General features: G+C 39.8%; 1 pseudogene; it reads right to left on the bottom strand.

Moving 5' to 3' along the window:
* Positions 1 to 17086: 17086 nt before the first annotated feature.
* The window catches only part of LOC147417290 (potassium channel AKT6-like), a 20155-nt pseudogene continuing 17381 nt past the window's right edge, over positions 17087 to 19860 (bottom strand).

Consider the following 19860-nt stretch of genomic DNA (forward strand, 5'->3'; position numbering starts at 1 on the left):
TCTTTCCCGCCAAAGTGGTCCCCATTCCTCCAAATCCATTGCAGTCACGGGAATGGTATCTCTTCTAGAATCCCCAATGCACACGATCAAAAAACGCCCCCATAGTTTCTAAATACCCAACAGAATCAAGAGAGGAAATGAGACATTCTACATCATCTCTAGCAAACCTAACAGCCTCATGCACCATGAGTCGACAAAGTGGAACAGGAGGAGGGAATGTCTTCTTCTTGACATAAAACTGACTTAGAACATCTTTCATCAAGCCTAGCAAAATTTGCTTGCCTAGGTGTTTGGAATGCTTGTTCTCCTCATCCCCTTCATGATCACTATCTTGTTCATTCTCATGAGGATCTTCAATGTGAACATTTGTCTTTGCATAGAGAAAAAAAGTGACAAACATTTAATTGTCCTAAAACATATACAATTAGGATTAGATATTCTAAAGTATTTAATTTACATTTTTTTTTCCATAGTCTCCTTTGTACAGAGACAACTTTTTAAAAAAAATCGCACACCCTATATAAGGCTCTCACATGAGATTTAAGGACCTTTTCTCCAACATAAACAAAAACAATACGTACTATTTCTCTAGCAATTATCAATGGTATGTATATAAAAAATGGTTCACCTTTCTTAATCTCCCACATAGTTGATTATAACCAAACTTTTTTTTTAAAAAAAGGCCATCAAATTTAACCATCTCCCAATGCAAAATTTATAATACAAACTACGTTTCAACATACACTCATAATTTACCTGTGATTGTTGCCGTCTTATCAACTTGAGACTTATCATCGATAAAAACACGCCTTTTGAGAATCCTGTTTGTTTATTGGGTGGAGTGTCCAAATGTTAGACTCGTGATGATGCCTCCTGATTGATAGTTCCCTTTGGTATACAACCTGATCTTAGCTTCATGCTCACTTGCTGGTTGCTAAAAGGAGAGAGTGGAGGTTTTCTTTTCTTGCTATGCTTTGTTGGTGCCATTATCTACTACAAAACACATATTATGTTGTTTTTAGTTTATATAAGACTAATAATTTGTAGTTAGGTACATACTACATAAAGTAGACTATAATATGTATTAAGTAGTACATAATATATGTAGTGTGCCATTTTTTTCTTTCTTTTGTAGTATCCTATACATTGTCCATCTTTTATTATATATTTTATACTATGTATTATACATATTAAACTATATAGTATATGCTGCACATTATATATATAACATCTACTCTAACATAGTACTATATCACTCTATCGAAGAACTATATTAGATATATATACTCTATATATATTATATACTCTTTATACTATATATTTACAATATACTATATAATCTATATATTGTATATTCTATATATACTATTTATATTATATACATTATATTATATATATATTATATCTAGTATATACTTAATATACTATATATTATTTACTATAAATAAAAATAAAACTTTATATGTTGTATAATCTATGAATAATATACTATATTATGTATTTCATTTTATATATATACAATATTTTCTACAAAACCTATATTGCTTGATAACATATTTGGGATAAGCCACAACAAAAAAACGCAAAAAAGGGGGGAGACAGAGCTCCCCCATCATCCACGTGAGCGCAAATGATGAGGAGCTCTGTCTCCCCCTTTGTTTTTCCACTTCTTATTGTGATTAATCCCAAATACGTATCAAGCAATATAGGTTTTGTAGCAAATATGGTAATTAAAAGAAATTCGCGTGCAATTTTGCTAACAAGGTTCATCGATTCGACAAAAAAAAGGGTGAGGCAGAGCTCCCCCATCATTCACACGCGCCACGGATGATAGGGGAGCTCAGTCTCCCCCCTTTTTTTGTCGAATCAATGAACCTTGTGAGAAAAATTGCAGGTGGATTGCTTTTGATTACCATATTTGCTACAAAACCTATCTTGCTTGATACGTATTTGGGATTAATCACAAAAAGAAGGGGGAAAAAAAGCCGCACAGATGATGTGGAGCTATGCCTCCCCCCTTTTTTTTGTTGAATTGATGAAACTTGTGAACAAAATGCGTTAATGTTGTGGAGTTCATACAACAATGTAGTGAAATCTCTCTTGATAATCAATACATCTAATGCCGTTCAATGCAAAAAAAGAGGGGGGGGGGAGGCATCACCCACACGTGCATGGATGATGGGGGGGCTCTCCCCCCCCCCCCCCCCTTTCAATTTTGAGATTATATCTATTGATTATCAAAAATTTGACATGATCGCCCGTGGAAAATCAAGTAGACAGTCCATTCTTTTGCTTCAAAACAGTCAATGCGGAAGAAAAGGGAGGGGCAAAACCCTAAAACCTTAGTTTAGACTAAAAAAAAATCATTAGATGCGAGGAGGAACGTTCACTGTGAGAAGCCTCTTGCTGCTAGAATTTGTAATCCACTTTTCTCCTAGACCGGTAATCAGAATTCATTTTCAAATAGCACATTGTGTTCCTTTTCTCTTGCTCTAGAATTTAAGTGTAGCCATTCTCAATTTTGTTGTGGTTTGCGACACATTGTTTGTGAGCTAAATGCATTGATTTGAGGTCTTAAATGGTTGTTTTTTTATGTTTTTGACCTTGGATAAGTGTTTCTATGCTTAAGGGGGACCTTTAAGTAAAGTTCACTTTCCGTTTTTTGCACATTTTTTGTGATGGATCGTGATTTATGTACCTTCCCAGATGGTTGCAGAACTTGGTAGAATTGTGCCCCTAGGTGTTGTAATACCTCTCCTTAAGTTTTGTTGCATTTCAAGTTTGTTTGGATGCCGAAAAGGCGTGATGGTCGAGAGCGGTGAGATTGGATACAGACTGATTCTCTGATTGGAAGAGACTGATATGATTTTCTTGTAGTATCAGTAGCCCTTTGAGTTCACTTTGATGAGATTGACACTCTCGTCAAGTCTCCATGCCCCAACCCAAGTCGCTTCCTTGCATATTGACATTATGTTAGTACAAAAAAGCTATGCTGCAGACATACATCACGGTGACCCGCTAATATTGGCGCTGCTACCGGGGAAGTTGATCCTTAGGTGGTGAGTGACTCAGTGTACGAAAAAATCCCTCCCAAAGCTTTTAACACCCATTTCATTTACACATAGACAGTAAAGCAGCTAGACATAGGTTTAGTGCCTAGTAGAGACTGGAGTCAGAGACTAGCCAGTGCTACTCCTTATGAGCAAAGAAATCCGTGAGTGAAGTACAAGAGATTATTTTGTTCTTTGATTTTTCCATGCTTCGAAAGGACTATTTCACCACACACTCTGTTGTCGTTTCTGTACTGTTAAATTTGTTTATGTTTGTGCATCTATTTCAATTTTATAGAAGTAGGTTAAGTAACAATTTACACCATCATTCGGAGCCAAAAGGATCAAGGAAAAAACTGTCCAAAACCTTATTTTGGTGCCAAAGACCATAGCTCTGAAAAGTTGAAAAAGTGATGGTCAGAGCTTCAAAGCTGAACCAAACCCAACAAAACCTTCAAAAAGGGGATAGACAAGCTTGCTAGAGACAGATTGTGCAAAAAATTTACAATTTGCTTGTCCAACATGGATTGCGATCCATGTACCTTTTGGAAAAATTAGCAAAAATTGTTTGCTTTGCTTAGAACAGACTCTCACGCATCAAAACCTTGAGTTTGGCTAGCAATAGAGTGCTAAAAGCTCATTTAAATCAAGAAATTGGGCTAAGCAAAGAAAAATCTTTTGGAAAAAGTGAACTTTTATTTGTCCAAATTCAAAAAGGAGTGAGAATTGGGATCAACTAGAAGCAGGGAACCAGCAGGACAAAAAATCATGACCAGATGCTGTCCAACATGGATCGCGATTCATGTACCTGGAAGACATTTGCAAGGAAAATGGATCAATGTACTCCTGATTATTGAGTGAACAACTTTTTCAAAAGGAGCCACAACAAAAAGTGAAAGAACCTGATCAAAATACCAAAAAAGAAATTGTTTGCAACAAAAAACCACAAAGCAGACACAAAATCCTTCTTTTGACTTGGAAAAAGTTGGTCAAATTCAAAAAGATTTGGGGGAGAGTATCACCATTCCCTCTATCACAAACTCACAAAAGATCATTCCAAAATCTTTCCAAACATGGATCGTGATCCATGTAACTTTGGGAATTTTGAGCTAATAGTTGATAGGAAGAAAAGTGATGACATTTGAAGTAATTTCTCCCAAAGAACTATTAAAAAAAAGGTCAAAAAGTGGACCAAAAGGGCAAAATAAAACCGAAAAAGGGAGAAACCTTTCAATCATACCCTAAAACTGACTTTTGGTTGACCTAAAAAACTTCAAAGCACTCAAAAACCATATAGCTAGCATTAGTAGACCAAGAACCAGCTTTGTGTCAAGTTTCAAAACATTCTGGCACTGAGGTACATTGATCGCGATCCATGTTGCTCTGTCACATTTTGATGCAAAATTTGCACCATAGCTGGAGGACATCACAGGGAGTTTAGTGGTCTTTTCAAAATTGAATTTGGATATAAAAAACAAGACCAAAAGTCCAAACTAGCAGAAACTCTAGCAAAGTGTGAGAATTGACCTAATTTCCAAAATAGAGGTCCATTTTTCAAAACATTTGATGCCATAGTACCTACTAATCATGCTGAACCTGATGGTACCAAGAAAATTCATTTGGCTTCCCAACATGGATCGTGATCCATGTTCCTCTAAGTCATAACAAAAGTAAAATTTTACCACACAGAGAGGTAGTCCACACGAACCTGGAGGGAGTCCTTGACACCTACCTTCTTCCCAAGTTGTGCCACTTCTTAATGCTTGTGTTTTTCTTGGATGGTGACCGGTAAGAGGTTCCTTACTTGGGTTACAACAAGAACTACATCGATAAAAGGAGATCTTCTTCCGTTTTTCTCGATTTTATTTTTTTATGATTAAAACATAATCCTTGTAGATCTCCTAGATAATATACTCTACTCAGTACAATTTCATGCTTTTGCTCGGTTCTATCTCTTTATGATTAATCCTTTTAAATTCTTCTTTGATAATTGTATACTTAGATAGTATTAATATCATTCAATCATAGATTCAAAAGTTTTCTGTATGTACATGATCTTTTATTACTCTAACAATGTTCTCTTGTAAAATTTGATTTATCTTAAGTATGCATGTTTTATATGGTGTTTAGTCCCACTGTATGGGTTTAATAGTTTGTAAAATCAAACTATTGTTAGGTATTCAATCACACACACACACACACACCACACACACACACACACACACACACACACACACACACACACACACACACACACACACACACACACATATTGGTACACGCTTTGATTATTTGAACCATGGCCTCCTTTCCCCTTAAAAACTATCCCTAACTAGCTTATGGTTTCCTTGCACCAAGAGCACTCTTATACTCTCTTACCCTCATTCGAGCCATATAGTTAGGAACACTGCACCAATCTTTTTTCTAAAAGGGTTTTTTTACACCTACCTCGCTGGGTGGCTAGTTTTTGGCTTTATGCATGGTTGCCTCTTATTTTTTCTTTCTCCCCGTGGGAGTATACCCTTGAATGGGTGCATGGTAAAAAAACCTAGAAATGGTTAAGTTGACCATGGCAATTGAATTCCCCTATATTCTTCTCGTCCTACCTAGGACCTCTTCACGCCCTTACAACCTTCTCTCTCTCTCTCTCTCTCTCTCTCTCTCTCTCTCTCTCCCCCCCCCCCGCCACATTACTTGCAATTGGGTGTCTCAACTCACATGCACAAAAATCCGAACTATCGTACTCCTAGCCTCCACTGAGGCGACTGCATTTGCTTCACATTTGGAATACCGCACTGGCGATTCATTCAAATCGTGGTGGGAGTTATTGCCCGAGCATGTCATGATGCCTCGACCTTGCGTAATTGCTTTATAAAGAGGTGAGGGTTCTTTTTTCCCCTCACTTAGCCCTTTTTTGGATATGTGTGTGTATGTGAAAGAGAGGAAGTGAGTTTGTTGCCGCTTACTGAGTTGACATGGAGCTTATGGAGCAACCCTCATAGGTTTGTGATTACCTTGCTTGGTTTCGTTGATAACATATATTGTGGCATATTGATGAAGTACTGCACTCTGTTGAAGTTTCTATCTGCATACGGAATAGTGTACTCTGTTTTGATTTTTGCAATGAAATAAGGCACTTATGTTTTGTATATTACTCTCGATAATTAGAAAAATGGGTTTTTTTCTGATGGTTTATTTCTTCACTGTTGCCGTGGCAGGTTTATTTCATCACTATTGCCGTGGTTGGTGCATACTTTGTAAAACAACTATTTTTTTATAACTCTATACTGTAGCTATTTTTTATTGTACGTTGACTCTTGACATTTAGTTGATACCAAGATCAATACAAAAACCTCACATATGTGCCTAATAAAGCTTTTGACGATGATAATGGGCTCGTGCATAAAGCTTCCGTATGTATGGGTGGGCACGTGCGTGTGCATGCACACGCGCGCGCGCGCACACACACACACACTATATATATATATATATATATATATATATATATATATATATATATATATATATTGATTTACCTCTGTTAAACTAGGACTCACTTGCTAGCTAATGTTTTTTTTTTCAAAACCCGGCTTGACCTTATGGCCTACATGGACATGAATGCACATAATGCTTGAGAAAATGGCTTGTCTATGATCTCCTTTGGTTTTGTGGGTAAACACCATGTATAGTTACTTGTACGGTCCTCAATAGGAAAATCTTGCTTATGCTAGGCTTGTTGGACCTGGTGGTTATACTGCCTTGAGGATGATTACTAAAAGGCTGAACCTTTCACTTTTCTCAATGAAGAATATGGACTTTTTTCCTCCACTTGGGACCTACACATATACCCTATGCTTGATATTTTGTGGATAGACTGGGGTGCGAATCTGGCTTATGCTATGCTTATGTAAGTTGATGATTATAGTGTCTTGTGGGTGATTACCTTACATTTTTTGCCTCAGGTGTATGGGGACTTTTGATGCTGTGACTATTTTAGGACTTGTAGTGTCCTTGATTTTAAAGCATTTGGATTTTCACCTCCTAACAAAGTCACTTGATCAATTTACTTGGCTTGATTGCTACATCTAGCTACAATCCGCTAAGTTTCCTGAGCCCATTATTACACTTTTGTTAAGATGCTATTTTGCATGCTATCCTGTAGCTATTGTTGTTGCCTTTTAATATCTTGATAGAGTGAACAGTTATCTTTTCCTGTGGTAATTATCTGAAGTATTTACCTTTCTTTGGTCTCAATGGAGAATCTGGGTCTATTGTACACAATGGAGCTGATGGTTATACTATTTTGTAACTAAGCTTGTGAAGGTTTGCCTTGCTTTGGCTACTTCCCTTGCTTATGCAATACTTGTTAGAACTGATGGGTTTTTTTTTGAGAATGATTACCATAAGTCATCACCTGCATGGAAATCCGGTTGATTTACAGTTAACACCATCTTTATTCACACTAATGGAATAATTTTCTAAGTGGAATCTTCATGTTTAATGACTCACTCAGTGTGGCTAAATATGGCTTATGCTAGGCATGCGCACGCGTGCGCACGCACGCACGCGCACGTGCACACACACACACACACACACACACCACACACACACACACACACACACACACACACACACACACACACACACACACACACACACAAGCACACACATACACACACTTACACTTGTCACTGACCCCCCTTTATTGTTTATTACTGATACTCTTATTTTCAATGTAATCCCAAAGCACTTGCTAAACTTTTATCATATCCCAGAAGATTTGATCATTCTACTAATATTCACGCACACGCACACGCACACACGCACACGCACACGCATAGCACACACACACACACACACACACACACACACACACACACACACACACACACACACACACACACACACACACACACACACACACACCCACTTGTCACTGATCCCCATTTATGGTTTATTACTGATTCTCTTATTTTCATTGTAATCCCAAAGCACTTGCTAAACTTTGACCACCCCAGAAGATCTAGTCATATCCCAAAATATTTGATCATTCTACTAATACTTATACCTTGTGAGTATTCTTTCTACTCCTAAGGCCTGAGTGGAAATTTGTTTCTTACTTATATATGGTTATACCTCCTACTACAATTGCTGCTTCTTAGTCTTGACCCTCTAAAAGTGGACTCCCTCACCTACCTATCAATGACTCCTGTGAAGGAAGGCTTGTTGTGGAAACCAAAAGAACTTTCTAAGTCTATATTTATTTTGGATAAATACCCTTATCAATTCCTGTCTTCCTACTATTAATCATGGTAAGTGTCTTTCTACCAATTGATTGTGGGGCTTTTTTGGCACTTCTTATGGTGTGGTGGGAACTCCCTCACCACCATAAAGAGGGGATGCAGTAACATGTACCCTCATTTTACCTGCAACTCCTGTATGCCAAGATATGGTGGAGATGTAGTAGTTGGCTAGGTTTGAGTCAATACAACTACGCTGTATACTCTTACAACGATGCTGCTTATTTAAAGGTGATGGATTCTCACCTCCCTCACTTAGCCTTGCATTTATGTGGGTGTGTTTGTGTTTGAGAAAGAGAGTGAGGGCCATGTGTACGATCAACTGCTGTTCTCTGTGGTGTATGAATACTTTTGAGCAAGCGACTGCTTCTGAGGTGCTCTTTCAATGTCATCTCAAAACTACTAAATGCCACTGCTTCGCATATAATGGCAAGGTTCGTATATAAATACTTAATGTTGGTGATTAAGGTATTCATTGTGCAAAGGATGGTGAATCTTTTGGCCATGTGCATTGGGGTAAAGCCCCATGTTGCCGGTTAGGCCAGGTGTCCACCCACTATACTTATTCATTATGTACATAATAGAATAAGGGGGCTCACATATTGAAGGTGAGTTTTTAGCCCCTGCAAACACAAGGTCTCCTCTTCTCCTCTCTTCTCCATTGCTGCACACACTCACACACGCTCCCGCTCACGCACTTCAACTGGTATCAGAGCTCATGGCGATTGCGGAGAGCACGGCAACATTGTGGTGAAGATTACGGTGAAGCTATGAATTTTTCAGCATCGTTTTGAAGCAGAATTTTGGATGAGAAAAGATCAATTTTCAGCTTGATTCCCACGATCCTTACCTAAAACGTCGTGGTATACAACTTTCCAATTGAAAGTTGTAGACCACAAGGTCTCCTCTCCTCCTCTCTTCTTCATTGCTGCACACACTCGCACACGCTCCCGCTCGTGCACTTCAACTGGTATCAGAGCTCATGGAGATTGCGGAGAGAAAAGATCAATTTTCAGCTTGATTCCCATTAGCCTTACCGAAAACATCGTGGTCTACAAGGCTATAAATTTCTACAGATCTGTTTTGACTTATAAAAACATCCCATTTCAGGTCCATTTCAATTACTCTAGACAGTTCTTTGAGATCTACAACTTTGCAGAAGGACTTTTTTGCAAATTCTGAACGGTTTGGGAGATATTGGTTGATCGACTGTAGGGTGTTCGGAAAGTTAAAGATTATGTATGCCTATTGTGGTGATTTGCTACATTCCGAAAGCTCGGATTAAGCTTTGTCATTCGCGCATTGATGTTTTTCTCTCAGTGAAGCGAGTGTGGGTTGAGCTTTTCAACAAATTTATACGCATACGTTGAGAACACTTTGTGGATGTATGCATTCTTGTGGACTCTCAGGATTTGAGAGTGGATTCATCACAGGTTATGTACATTTTGTGCGATTGAGCAGATTCTATAAAGTGTGGTGCACAGATTTACAACGAGTTTTGCAAGCATTTTTGGCATGATTGTGAGCTGAATTTTCAGTGGATTTGGATGCTCATTTGATACAAATTTGGTGTATGCTTGGTGCTCATTTATATTGCCATGTGGATGCACATAATGGGCACTTTTTGGCGGATGATATTTTTCGCCTTGCAATGGCTTATGTGGGCTGATTTTCAGTTGTTTTGAGCATCAATTTGTGCCATATTTTGGTTGGTTTGCATCCAAGTTTATGCTAGTATATGCTTTGCTTGTAGAGTGCGGTTGATGCACTTTGTGTTTCGGATTACAGGATTGTGTCCAAGTTTAGAGAGTTGAGACTTTGATGCAGCTCATATATGCTTGAGTGCAAATTTTCGCATGATTTGCTCATGGTTTTGAGCATGTTTATGGCATGTATGGTTATTACGGTTAGATAGCCAAAACTGCCAAAACTCTGCCGGATTTTTCTTACGAATTTATTTGTTTATGTGCATGGTTTGCAGTCGTGCTTTGATTGCATTTGGCACTCAGTGGTTGCTTTGACATAGTGTTTTGGCATAGCATTGTGAGAGTCTTTGCTCACTAGATTATGTCATTTGCCATGTATACGATAATGTCTTCAGGAAGGAGATTGTTGATGCTAGATTCATCGGCTACCGCATAGCGATCTTGGATTAGACCAGACTTTTTGAATCATTTGAGTGGTCTTTTTCACTCGTTTCATTACATTGACCGCCATATTTGCTAACAGTTCTCTTAGACAGCTTATGCCAGCTTATGCTAGCTTATGTTGTATTTTGACAATACTTGGTGTATGAGTTAGCCAGACTTTGGTATGCTTGGACGTGTGTGTCTAGCTGTTGGTTCAGTGCATGCCATAGTTAGTGCAGGAGATGTCAGACTATCATTGCTGAGTGGTGCATCATATGTGTTGCGAGATGTACATCATGTTCCAAGTTTGACGCAAATCTTGATCTCTGTGAGTCAGTTGCGAGATAGTAGATGCTAGGTAGTGCTGGACAAGCACAATTTCAGATTGCATTGTGTATAGCTAGTCATAGTAGCGAGAGGTTAGCGCTAGTGTTGGCACGATTCATGTGATGCGAGTACGTAACGTGTGAGACATCACAGTCTTTGTGAGATCCAACCATGAAGAGAGACGAGGCATGTTTCTTTTGCAGATACACTGCATGATGCTCCAGTTTGTGAGTATGTTGAGACAATTGTGCAGAAGGGTTTTTCATTCATGTATGTGATGATGGATATGGATGGCTTGACCGCTGAGGATTCAGTCGTGATTCAGTCATTCATGGATATGCTTAGGCTAGAGGTTGATGCGTGTGAGTTGGAGCTACGCATTGCTGTTGCCACACAAGGCTCAAGACTGACAAATGCTCTTGGTACGCATGTGACATGCGATGGACACGAGGATGGATTCCAGTGATCGGAGTTCGGGTGTCAAGGTGATTTCCATGAGTGGAGTTCTGAGCCAGATTTGACTGAGATGGTCAAATTGACGGATATTGCCACGATTGCATCAGCAATCGGGAGTCTCATGTACAAGATACTGACCTCAAGACCCGAGATTGCATTTACGGTAGGTGCATTTGTAGTGGGAGCAGTTAGCCATGCAATGGATGATATTGGCCTTGAGCATAGGGGTACTTTGCAGTGTATGGTGAGATACCTACAAGATGTGTGCGGCTTTGGTAAAGAGTATGTCAATCGCTCTATACTTTCTCTACAATTAGAGCTTGATGCACACAAATTCAGTGAGCCAGTGGACGTTGGCTACATACTTGTGATGGCCTTATATATGTTTTGTACGGTTTTCTTCTCTCACGGCCACATTGGCCTTTACATGTGAGGTTGTTGGGGTAAAGCCCCATGTGGCCTGTTAGATCAGGTGCCCACCCACTATATTTATTCATTATGTACATAATAGAATAAGGGGGCTTACATATTACAAGTGAGTTTTTAGCCCCCGCAAACACAAGGTCTCCTCTTCTCCTCTCTTCTCCATTGCTGCACACACTCACACGCTCCCGCTTGCACACTTCAATGTGTAGGTTGAATAATGATGATGCTTGACTGTAGCCTGTTAACTATACATAATGGTCATAAAACCAGTCTAAACATTGTTTTTTTCTTTGGAAAATTGTCTTGGATGCTTGCGTGGGAGCACTAGAAATAAATCCGGGTTGGATAAGTTAAAGGCTACACGGCGTACTTATAGTCCTCAAAATTTGATACTTCTTTGATAATCTACTAGTTTTGTTTTAGATTTTTTTTTGAGAACTTGTTGTAAGCAGGAGGCTTTCGTGGTTTGGATATCGTTCTGAACATTGTTATTTTTTTGTGGAAACTAACCAAGGAACACCAAAAATTAATTTTAGGGTGGTTGGCCTATTAACATTACTCCTGTATGATATTTTTCTCTGATTTTTTTTGAAATTTGATTGCTAATACGTATTGGCATTTAGGATCATGTTTTTTACCTCTAATATTTGATGTGACTGAGACACTCATAATAATTTTCAAGCATGAGAGTGCCATGTTGATCCATTGATAGAGATCGTGTACACCTTAATTGATACTTTGCTTTGAAAAAAATGAAAATTTGGACTATTGTACACCGTCTTTTGGACTCTTATAAGTTCTTTTCATGTCTATGAACATGGCAAGTAACATACTTACGTGTTGCTTTACATGGATCGGTAAAGTTGATGCTATGAGTTAACTCCAGACTCATGATTTTTTCTCAATCCTTACATGCTTTTCAATTGTGGTGGTTGTGCAAGGCATTGGGACAAGTGCATGGCATGACTAGATATTCTAAGAACATAATGAAAGTTTATTAAAAAACACTTTAAGAGGGAACTTAACATGATTAAATTTGGAACTTATAAGAAAAACTATAGATGAGTTAAAGTCTAAAAAATAACTTTTGTTATGCCACTTGAATCAGAAGGAGTGATGGTTTTTCTGATTGCTTACAAAATCCACATAATAGTAATTTTTTTTCAGATAGTAGTTTAAATTAAAATATTTTTAAGTAGAACAAGAATAACAACTGATAGGTTTATTGACACTTGTAATACATATTCAAAGTTAACAAATATGTTGTTTTGTTTATATGGATGCATGTGAGAATGCTATCTTTACTTAAAGGTATTTTTGCTTAGCTGCTGTCCGACTTTGAATATCCTTGCTATTCAACCTAAATGATCTCCATAACTCTATTTCTTTTGTATAGAATCATTGGAATGATGCCTCATTCTTATTATATTGTACAAAAGTGAATTTATGATTGAATCTAAATCTCTCTGCCTAGTTATCTAAAACCAGTTGTCTTTTAAACGTTATGTTCTTTTGTGTATATGTATTAAGTTTAATACAACAACAACACGCGCACGCGCGGGCACACACACACACACACACACACACACACACACACACACACACACACACACACACACACACACAAAATTGTCTTTTAAACGTTATGTTCTTTTGTGTATATGTATTAAGTTTAATACAAAAACAACAACAACAACAACAACACACACACACACACACACACACACACACACACACACACACACACACACACACACACAGGATTCTACCGTGGTCCTTACTTGACATTCTTTCTCATCTACTCTAATCCTACTACAATGAAAAAGTGAGCATCTCGAATAGAGAATGGTAGAGAGATAATCTTGTGTATAACGCGCACGCGCACGCGCATGCATGTGCACACTTTGCTAATCAAAGCATCGACAACTCCTCTCTAATTACCAATTTCACTACTTGAGCACTTCATATCTCTATGAATCACCTGCTTCTATTTCGTCATCAAGCCATTGCATCAAAGATATCAATTCTCTAGTGCTACTTCCACATATGATTACACCCTTTGTGAGATATCAAAACATGGGTCCTATGGGAGATAACACCCTTTGGGGACCTAGGTAGCAAGGTAATCCATAGGATGAGACTATTTAGCCAATCTCTAGCCTACACGGCTATAGGAACAAGGTTTGAGGTAGTTGATTGGAGGTCTGAGCTATGGAGACGCCTAATTGGTGATCTCTCATTGGCAACAAAGCAATGGATGAAGTAATGGTTGGATAGCATCAAGCATTCACATACATAAAAAGCATGGTTGGATAGCATCAAGCATTCACATACATAAAAAGCATGGTTGGATAGCATCAAGCATTCACATACATAAAAAGCATGGTTGGATAGCATCAAGCATTCACATACATAAAAAGCTACATATTTTTTACATGCCTACTCACAAAATTGGGATACAAGTTGCTAATTCTTTTAATGAATGTGGTCTATGTTTTTGCTTGCATGCACTTACATGGTTGATCACATGTTTACTCCAAAAACTGTAACAAGGCAGAGATATAGATGTGTATGCTTAAGCATTTGATAGGATTTCTATTTGCAGAGATGGGAGGTTCACCTGCACACCTTTATGAGGCTCCAAGCCACATGCCAAGCTTGAAATTTTGCTCAAGCATTTCAACCAACTATTGAACATAGTACCCTCTCTGTAGCATCAATCAATTCTCAAAATACTCAAATCACACAGAAATTAAGTGATTAGAATCTCCATGTCCTTAAAATAAAGACGTTTATTCGTAACTTTTTTCAAATGCAAACATTTTGTTACATCATATTGGAACCAAATTAAGGTTGACCCTAAAAGGAAGGATATTAATTAGGAGACTCTATGGGATAACTTTGATAACATAAGGGAATATCAATAGAGGAGTGGAGAGAGAGCACGTCTACTCTTGATGCAAGTAGTCACCTTATATGATGCACAACATAGACTGCCCTCTGAAAGGAAAATGACAAGGGAGAGCATGCAAGGTAGAGGGCAGGTTTACTCATGAGTCACTTTATGAGATACTCTTCATGATTTTATTTATTTATTCCATGATTATATATATATATATATATATATATATATAAATTTTGGGGGGGGGGGGATGGCCCACTTCCAATAGAAAGAATGCCTTGGAAGAGCAACATAGTTTTGTCATGCCACTGGGAGGGTTTGCGTATCGATTAATTACTATGAATTACTTAATATCTGATCATTCCAAATGCTAACTACCATTATCATTTCCTTGAGTCAATCAGCTTCCCTGGTGATTTTATTTTGGGATTAGATTCTTAGACTCATCTTGCCGAGAGTGTATGCATTCCATTAATCAATGTATGTGTGAGAGAGAGAGAGAGAGAGAGAGAGAGAGAGAGAGAGAGAGAGAGAGAGAGAGAGAGAGAGATGAATGAAATGAAATGTTATATTAAATGTCTTCAAAAGCCAAAATGACTAATGAGATCAAACTAATACAATCTTGGTGGATCTCATACAATGTCTCGGTACAAAATAAATATGAAGGAAGTAAAAACTAAAATCATCATCATCATCATCAATGTCTTAGGAGAATGCTTGGCATCGGGCGTTGTCCAAGAATGTATTGCATCGGTTGCTGAAGAGCATCGTCATGTCTGCCTCTATAAATAGTCGTACTGGACGTTTCCCATGTCGTGCTAGAATAGTCCCGATTCTCTGATGGAGCCTACGTCGATGTCGTGGTCACCCTCAAAGACGTGGGCATCTAGCTCTCTCAAGCTCAATGGCTTTGTCAACTAATATACCTCTGGTATAGCTGGGCTCTCAAGTTTGCTGTGAAGCTTGCTCATCTGACTGCTGAGTCTCTGCTCTAAAGAAGTTAGTGATCTCCCTCAGTGAATGCCTCCCACTGCCTGATCTCCTCAAGAGACTCTCCCTGTGTCTGCGGAGCTCTAGCAAAAACAACCCGAGGCATCTTTAATCCAGACATGTCCTGACTCAGTAGCCAGTGTTCAAAGCCCTCTCTGAATAGACAATGAAAGCGGACTCGTATCTCATAGTATACCGGACAATGACATATGTGATGTAACTCTAGCTCTATATGACACAATTGACAAATCCTGGCCTTTGCTGGTACTCTTCTATATCTGCCAGTCTCAATCTCTAACTAACGCGATGATGTGTGGATTTGACCAATAGCACATCGTATCCCATGGGATACATGAGTGTCCATATAAGCAGGTCCGATCATATATCCATCCTCTGTGAGTTGGAGAAGATGCTCTCTATAGAAAGCCCAACTCCCGAGTCAGCTGTATCCATGTGCTTTTGGTATCTAGCTGAATCAGATCATGATGTATGAGCCTAGTGATCTTTGTTCGTGTGAGATATAGGGAGGGTGCATCCAAGAAGTATTGAACAGAGGCAGACTATCCATGCTGAAACCATGATGTCATCTACCCATACCAACATGCTGTATCCCCCTATAGCGCTAGCTGTCGGGATGGCTGGCCGAGCATATTTGTCTCTAAGGAGGTCCCATAAACTATGCGTGAAGGATACTGTAGCGCTAGCTGTCGGGATGACTCAAGGGCTAGCTGAGCATATCTGTCTCTAGGGAGGTCCCCATAAACTATGCATGAAGGATACTGATCTAGTAAGTGCCTCGACCACGAGAGGGGGCCAGGCGGAATAATCTCATGTGGCACTGAGGCCTTAGCCTGAATCATTCAAGAAATCATAGAGACTACATGCCTCTCCATACATATCTATCCATTAGTGCTACCAGATCTGCCATGGTGGTCCACTGAGGGTCCCCATGTCTGAACTCCATAAAGCATTGCTGAAGCCACTAGTGTCAAAAAGCCAAAGCTTTGTTCAAGGTTCCTGAAACTGAACCTGTGAACACATCCTCTCCAATCCTCCCAAGGCTACATAAGCTCTCGTCAGTCTAGGGGGAGAGAGAGAGAGAGAGAGAGAGAGAGAGATTAGAATCTGCTTCTGCAAAAAAGAGCTAAAATACTTGCAAGAAGGCTTCTTTGAATGAGTGTACAGTTTCAATGAAAAGCTCCTACTACAAGGAGGCTGTCCACGAGACTAAATAACACACCAGTGACGAGGTGGATGACGGGATTGACGGGCATGAGCGCCAGTCCAAATGTTGAGAAGAAGTAAACACAGACAAAAATACTCGACCTGTTTTACATCATATAAAACATCTTGAACTCACTATGAGCACCTCAAAATATTTCTCAACCATTTCCTTTGCGCATATGAAACATCAAAGTGAGCTCATCTCATTATGGGCTGCAACAATGCATTTGATTGTGCTTAATGGGAAAAACAAAAGGATTCTGCAAATAATAAAAAACAATGACTACCCTTTATTAGGTTGGGCCATCAATTGCATTTGTAAAGAATGATGTCTGTCTACAATTGTAAAGGATGAAATATGTCTAGGAAAGCATGGGACATACTTGATTATGAAGCTTTTCTCTAGTGAGTAAGTGTCCATGTCCATTGTGCTGTTCATACACTGCATGTGATCACTATACAATGCGATGTTTGAACCAATTGGATTGCTGAAATGAGTTTCAAGAAGGTATATTAACATAAGAATCATGGCATGGCCATTATATAAGAGGCCATGAATTGTACTCATTTCTTCGCATCTTTCTTCAGTTGTCGTATTTGTTGTGGGCTGGAAGGTCGTCGCAACTTGCTAAGCTCCTCTTCCCCAGCAGCATAGATGATATCACCATCTCTTATCACGCTGATGATGTCAATTTCTGCAGCATCTTGATCGAAAACCTTCGCAGGCAAGTACCCAAGCTTCTCATCTGCACGCAGATGCGGCAAAGAATGACAATATGAGCAGTTTAAATTGTGAACCAATATAAATACAGGGAAATGCAAAGATACTAACTCAAATTCTTGAGCAGGGTGTCCCAAGTTTCTGGAAGAGGCATGAGAAACTTGCGAGACTTATTGATGTTTGATTCTAATCCCCTGGGATGGTAAGGATGTACAGTTTATTCTGGCACAGAATGGGAGTGACCCCTTGCTAGTGGGAAGCTGCTTGAAGCCTGCATTACGGGGCCAGGCACTGCGTGGCTCATTCCTTTGATCCGCAGTTGTTTTGGAGTCTCTCTTTGGCAATGGTTTGGATGACATCAAGACCGTGGGAGGATTTCCAGCAGCTGCACTAACTCTTTCTGGCCTCCCTGCCTTGCAACATCAACAGGTGTAAGTCCATTGTGGTTACATTGCTCCACCTTCGCCCCATAAGACACAAGAAGTTTGGCTGCCTCTGTCCAACCTGCCTCTACAGCCACGTGAAGAGCAGTTGTACCCTCCAAGTTTCCCAAGTTTACATCCGCTCCGTAGTTTAAGAGGCTCTGCAAAACTTCAGCATCACCCCTCTCTGCAGCAGCACAAAGGTAATCCCCTTGTGCTTTCACCCGGCAAATATGCACCATGTTCCCACAGCAACCTGGCCAATGACTTGCGGTGCTCATTTATTGCTTTGAATAGAGGAACACTATTTTCATCATCTGCAGTTATTTTATAGAAACACAGTAATTAAAGTTGTAGTCGAAACAAAAAATAACTGACATTTACACCTCTCTCTCTACGCCTCACATCCATGATGGGGGTGGACAAGCCTTCACACACAAAGGCATGGAGAGTGGGCAAGAAGAGTGATGGCCCGGGAGAATCTTCGAAAGGGAGAGATCTCATACTATGCTTCTCCTCCTTGGAAGAGAAGAAGGAATTCTTGAGAAAGAGGCCTACTCTCAAGAAGACAGTTATTTTTCTCGGTGATGATCTCACTCTCTCATAGCTTGCGCATATGAGAGAGGTAATGCTAGAGATTATGGTGGCAAGGGAGAAGGGAAAGATAGCCTTTTACAGAAATGGTTGGGTGGTGAATGTAGAGCGGCGCTCTACATGACGGTGTGAGACCTATGGGACCACACTGAAGATGGCTACTTGGAATTGTAATGGATCTATGAGGTTGGATGTTGGTGCCTTTGAGGACAATTTCAGAGATAGGGACATTGTTTCCTTCTCAGAGACGCATCAGGCCCCCAGACAGCTTATGCCACATGTGGTGGGATACAGATGGGAGATAGCCCACAAGACAGTCGCGAGATCTGAGCATGGGAGTAGAGGTTCAAGTTAGTAGTAGTGCTATTTAGGGAGGAGTTCCAGCCACTACTACATATTGTACGGAGAGATGATCATGCTAGATACATGTGGGTGAGTCTTAGAGCTGACACAGGCCGATTTCTATACATTGCCATATGTTACTTCCCCCCAGTACGTCAGTATATACTGCATCTAGAGGACAGTCGCCTTTCTCTATACTAGATGATGATATATGGGAGTTTTCTAGGGATGGTGATATCATCCTCCTAGGGGACTTCAATGCCCGAACGGGAAACTCTCAGACAGTCTTCGACGACACTTCAGATGAGATGCTTAGAGAGCTGGATGTGGGTGAGTTGGGGCTAGACAGATGCTCACATGACAGAGAGTAGACAGAGTATGGGAGATACCTCACGGAGATGACGACTGCACATGGGTTAGCCATACTTAATGGCTTACAGCGATTTCCTGGAGCACCGGTTTCACATGCTTTCCACACAGAGACGGGGCCAGTACAGTGGACTATGTTATGCACAACCGAGCTTTATTCCTTGTATTTAGGATTTCATAGTGGGAGCCAAACTAATGGCGTAGCAGTGGATCATGCACTTTTGACATTTTCTGTTTCATTTCAGTATAGTACAGCCTAGACATCAGGAGGTAGGTCACATACCCGTTATACATTTACACCAGAGATTGACTCAGTTTATACAGAGGAGATCTATAGCCGTCTATGCACAGCTGGTCCTGGCCTCTCAGTGGAGGAGTGCACCACTTTACTGACTGAGACACTGCATGGTGCAACATCAGAGCACACACCACACACTCAACCGGGTCGGAGGCGATATTCTGGGGGCATGCCCCATAATAGTTGGAATGATGAGGAGTGCAGAGAGATGAGAGAGCCCAGCTTCAGAGGGATCTTCTTTTAGGAGTCATCACTTACAAACAATCTCGGATTGCTTCCCCGATGCCTTGTGTTGACGGAAGAAACGAGC

This window comes from Adiantum capillus-veneris, unplaced genomic scaffold, assembly GCF_014529385.1.
Source record: "Adiantum capillus-veneris isolate H3 unplaced genomic scaffold, ASM1452938v2 Hic_scaffold_286, whole genome shotgun sequence".
In the NCBI taxonomy this organism is placed as follows: domain Eukaryota; kingdom Viridiplantae; phylum Streptophyta; class Polypodiopsida; order Polypodiales; family Pteridaceae; genus Adiantum; species Adiantum capillus-veneris.